Source organism: Chiloscyllium plagiosum, chromosome 21 (genome assembly GCF_004010195.1).
Source record: "Chiloscyllium plagiosum isolate BGI_BamShark_2017 chromosome 21, ASM401019v2, whole genome shotgun sequence".
NCBI lineage: Eukaryota > Metazoa > Chordata > Chondrichthyes > Orectolobiformes > Hemiscylliidae > Chiloscyllium > Chiloscyllium plagiosum.
Window position 1 is genome coordinate 5,905,447 of NC_057730.1, and position 5,550 is coordinate 5,910,996.

The following is a 5,550-nucleotide window of genomic DNA, read 5'->3' on the forward strand; positions in this document are numbered from 1 at the left end:
CCCTCACTTTCCCTGTCCCTCAAGCCCCCTCTTCCCTGTCCCTCACTCTCCCCTCCCCCGCCCTCACTCTCCCCTACTGCATGTCTCGAGTCCCCAGCCCACATTCCCACTCTCTTTGTGCAATTCCACATTCCAACGTTGTGCTGCTTCCTTGCGCGGACATGGAGTGGCCTTTGTCTCTGAAGCCACATGTGGGATGATGTACTGGCTCTGCAATTCCAGATGAGCTGCAGATCCTGCCCTGGGCCCAGTCGACACTGCCCTTTTCAAATGGTTGGGAAGGACCAGGTGCTTTTGTTTCCCATTGCTTTTCGCACAGCAACACTCCACCAATCAGAATCAATTTGCCAACCAATCAGCATCCTATTCTCCTGCGGTTGAAATTGTGATGGTTTGGAATTTCTTGCACTTGTCCTGATGAATGTACGCAATGAAAGGCTTCAGCAACATATCTCTTTTCTCTGCAAGACTATTGTCTGTCCCCATGAGTGACTGTGTCAAACATTTAATTATGTAGAATCTCTTCAGTAAAGTTCCACATTCAGTTTGATGTCCAGTGATTAATTCTTGATTTTGTTTGAAATGTTATTTCTTCCCTTAAATCCCTGCATTAACCAACAAACCATGGAATAAATACAAACTAGAACTAAATAATCTAAATTAATATCAACTGCCTAAAGTTTAAAAGGGACCTAAGGGGTAACTTTGTCGTGCAAAGGGTGGTGCGTTTCTGGACTGAGCTGCCAGAGTAGTGGAGACAAAAGAAACTGCAGATGCTAGACTCCAAAATAGCCAGTCCTGAAGAAGGTGCCAGGGTCTGGGATGTCACCGATCGGCTTTACAGCATTCTGAAGGGGGAGGGTGAGCAGCCAGAAATTGTGGTACACATTGGCACCAATGATATAGCCAGGAAAGGGGTTGAGGATCTGAAAAGTGACTACAGAGAGTTAGGTCGGAAGCTGAAGAGCAGGACGAGTAGAGTAGTGATCTTGGGTTTGCTACCAGTGCCACGAGATAGTGAGATGAGCAACAGTCAGCGAATGCAGCTTAACACGTGGCTGCGAGGCTGGTGCAGGAGGGAGGGCTTCAGATACCTAGACCATTGGGATACCTTCTGGGGAAGGTGGGACCTGTACATAAAGGATGGGGTACACCTGAACTGGAGGGGCACCAATGTTCTGGTCGGAGATTTGCTCGTGTGATTCAGGAGGGTTCAAACTAGTTTGGCAAGGGGGGGTGGGAATCAGAGCCACATGTCTGCGAGGGGGTCAGTTGCAGACGGGGCAGTGACAGGATGTATTGAATCTATCAGGAAGGTTTCTCACGTGATGAAACAAAGGGATTGGTTAACGTGTGTCTGTTTTAATGCAAGGAGTGTCCAAAATAAGAGTGACAAACTTAGAGCAGGGATCAGTACTTGGGGCTACAATGTTGTGGCCACAGTGGAGACCTGGGTTTCACGGGGCAGGAATGGTTGATGTTCCAGGGTTTAGAACATTTAAAAAGAAGAAGGTGTTCTCCCAGCCTCCTGCCTGTCGACAGAGGAAGTGCTGGAGGCTGGTAAAATTACAGCATTGAAAAGGCATCTGGATGGGTATATGAATAGGAAGGGTTTGGAGGGATATGGGCCGGGTGCTGGCAGGTGGGACTAGATTGGGTTGGGATATCTGGTCGGCATGGACGGGTTGGACGAAGGGTCTGTTTCCATGTCGTACATCTGTATGACCCTAAAGTGCGAAAAGGGGCGATCAAAAGGCACAAGGGTGACACGAGGTGACAAACAGACCAAATAATTGCACAAACGTTTGACTAAAACTTTGGCCTAAATAGATTTGGCAAAACTGCAGTGTAAAACCATTGATTTCCTGCCCATTCCTGGTGGTAAGAGGCAGCTGAGCTGCAGGTAGGTCATGTTGGCACTTGGTCAGGATCTGCACAAGTACATGCTAGGAGAGGGCGCGGGGTGTCAGGTGTGAGTGCCGGGATGTTCCTTATCCATATGGAGCCCTCGACCTGGGCCCTGCAGTGAAAAGAAAGCCGATTTGTTCATGTCTTTTTGGATCCCGATCTTCTGCAGTGTCGTCCATGCTCAGGTTTAAGTTAAAAATGCAGATTTATGTGGTTTAGCTGCTCCATCAACAGCCCAGTTTGAAGCCCTCAGGCCTCTTGTGGTGTAATGGTAATATCCCTACCTCTGTGTTCAAGTCCTACCATCTTTGGAGGTGCGCCAAGTTTGTTAAAAATATCTTCAGAGAAACCCTTGCGAAATGAATCCAAGGGATTATATGATGGGGGGATAGAGGAGATGAAAGCTTGTCAAGGATAATTTTAATTCTCCAGCCCTCAGGATTCCATCAGCTGAGTAAAATTCACGTTTGATAAATGTCTCGATTTACATATTGTTCCCAGAAGGTGGCAGCATAGTCAGTGTTACAGTTCCTGCACCAAAGGGTAATAACTACAGCAACAAAACATTGTGACATGTTCTAGACACACTTATTGAAAAGTGAAATTGATTAATCTAATATAAACTTCAAACGTTTCCAGAAAAATAGATGAAAGCTATTTATCACCCTTTCGTTTGCTCTCAAACAGTACATGACTATTTTTGTGAAATAATTTCTGCACTTTTTCAGTTGTTTACTTGTGATGTAACAGTCATCAAAATGGCACATGAAGTTTTTAACATTTCCCTACACAACAACAAAGGTCCATTTCGCAGCCCCTTCAACTGATCCTTTTACTCCCTTTTAAAACCACCATTGTTTTCAGCAGCTTGTCACTTTGATGATCTCTGGGCAGAATTAATAGCGGAAAAATAAGTGGCTTTCTGGTATCTTAATATTTTGTTTGAAATATTGTGAGCTGACTTGCTCATTTAAACATTGAAAAGTGTCATATAAATAAGTAGAGAAATCTGTAAAATGCAGACAAATCCAAAATCCTTCAAATCTCTGAAACAACTTTAATAAAAGTTTAAAATTTTGTGTAATTTCAATATTATCTTAGGATTCCAGCACATTCCATTTATTTTTATTACATTATACAATTGTATGTTATGAAATTTTATTCAAAATGAAAACAAATTCTCTTTCATTTGAGATTAATTTCACTGCTGTGTTAGATTAGAGCTGGATGTCAGTTATGTTAAGAGGTCTATGTTCCTGGTGTCACGTTTTAAACGTACCTGGCATCTGGGAAATGCAGGTCTCGCTTGTGCCTTTCTGGGATGGAAGAGGTTTCAAATATAAAATGGGATTTCATTTTGATTGTGTCAAATCTCCAAGGAGTCTGACCTGTTCATATTCTTCCTCAAAAAGGTAAGATCCAAGTCAGGTCTTTATCCTCGGACCTACATCAATGAGTAATCCCATCAGAATAACAAATTCTTAAGTAACCAACTGGTTAACAGAGAAACCTAACTATAGCAGCAGGAGGAGGCCATCGGCTGACTATGCTGATCATTCACCTCAGTCCTCTGTTCCCACTTTTACCCCATTACACTTTGATCCCTTTAGCCCGATATCTGATCCTTCTTGAAAACAGTCAATGTTTAGGCCTCGAACCATTTATGTGGCAGAGAGTTCCACAGGTTCCCCACTCTCGGGGTGAAGACATTCCTCTTCATCTCAGTCTGAAATGGCCAGCCCTGTATCCTTAGTCTGTGACCTGGAAGCCTGGGAATTTTGGGAAATTTGACAATGATGCATGGATTGATGGGTAATGGTTTGGGAATGGTATTTGACATGTTTGGCGTTTGGCTAGAAATCTGTAGGTGGGAAGGGATATCATGGATAGCTGGCGGTTGTTGTACATTTGGTTGGGAGCACTCTGACCTGGGGCATGTGTTAAAAACAGATTGGTTGGCTGCTCATGTGTAATGGAGTGGTCAGTACATTGGGTTTGAGGGGTCTTCTTTTCTTGATGCATTTAATGGGCATTGTAGGGGCAAAGTCAGTCCCTTGTTGCCAGCAGAGGGCAGCTAAGAGTCAACTCTGAGTCACTCAAAGACCAGGGCGGGTCAGGAAGGCAGGCTATGAAGAGAGACTGGATTGACTAGGACTATATTCACTGGGCTTTATAGAAAAACGAGAGAGGATCTAGCAGAAACCTATATATAATTCTAACAGGGCTAGATAGAAAGTTCCTGATCAATGAGGAGTCTAAATCCCAGCAGGTCAGAGTCTAAGGATGCAAGTTGTGCTATCAGGACTGAGATCGGGATAAATGTTTTCACGCAGAGTGTGGGGAGCCTGTGGAATTCTCTACCTGAAGAAAACAGTTGAGGCCAAAAAATTTGAATGTTTTCAAGAAGATGTTCTTCGGGCTAAAAGATCAAAAGGTATGGGGAGGCGGGGAGGAATCAGGGACTGATTTATGGGGAAGGAAATGTCCCTAGTGGTATTATCACTAGACTGCTAGTCCAGAGATCCATGTGACGTTCTGGGGACTTGGGTTTGGAACCCAGCACAGCAGATGGTGTAGTTTGAATTCAATTAAAAATCTGGAGTTAAGCATCTGCTGATCATGAATTGACTGTTTAGGGGTGAAAAACCTCACTAATGCTGTTTCGGGAAGGAAACCGCCATCCTTATCCTGTCTGGCCTACATGTGACTCCAGACCCACAGCAATGTGGCTGCCCTCTGGGCAATTAGGGATGGGCAATAAATGCTGACCTAGATAGAGACCCCCTCATCCTGTGAATAAATAAAAAGTTGGATGAGCAGCCATGATAATGTTGAGTAGGGGAGCAGTCTCAAAGTTACCTGCTCCGATGCTCAGCTAAAGGATGTCCCAGAGCTGGAAGATTATTATGTAGGGTGGCATGGTGGCTCAGCGGTTAGCACTGTTGCCTCACAACGCCAGGGACCCAGGTTCAATTCCAGCCTCAGGCGACTGACTGTGTGAAGTTTGCACGTTCTCCCCGTGTCTGCGTGGGTTTCTCCTGGTGCTCTGGTTTCCTCCCAGGTTAGGTGAATTGGCCATGCTAAATTACCCATAGCGTTAGGGATGTGTAGCTTAGGCACAATAGTCAGGGGTAAATGTAGAGTAATAAGGTAGGGGAATGGGTCTAGGTGGGGTACTCTTCATGGGTTGGTGTGGACTTGTTGGGCCGAAGGGGCTGTTTCCACACTGTAGGGGTTCTCTGTTTCTTAAAACCACAAACTTTGCTGTGGTCTCTGACACAAATTGAATTGAGATGGGATGTCTCCCAGTGTCCTGTTGATTGTGAGATTTGTAAGGTACTGTGTGAGGGAGAGGGACAGGAGGCTGTGTGTGTGTGAGGGAGAGGGGGCTGTGTGTGTGTCTGATGGAGAGGGGGCTGTGTGTGTGTCTGAGGGAGAGGGACAGGGGGTTGTGTGTCTGAGGGAGAGGGACAGGGGGCTCTGCTTGTAATTTGGCGACTCTCTCTCGAGTTGCTTGCTCCCTGCCTCCTCATTGGGAGAACAGTGAAAGGTGAGACGTGGAAACGGGCGCCCAATCAGCTGCTCGGGATCTGTTTAAAGGAGATCAAGTCGCTGAGAGGGGGTGGGGTGGCTGGGGGTGTG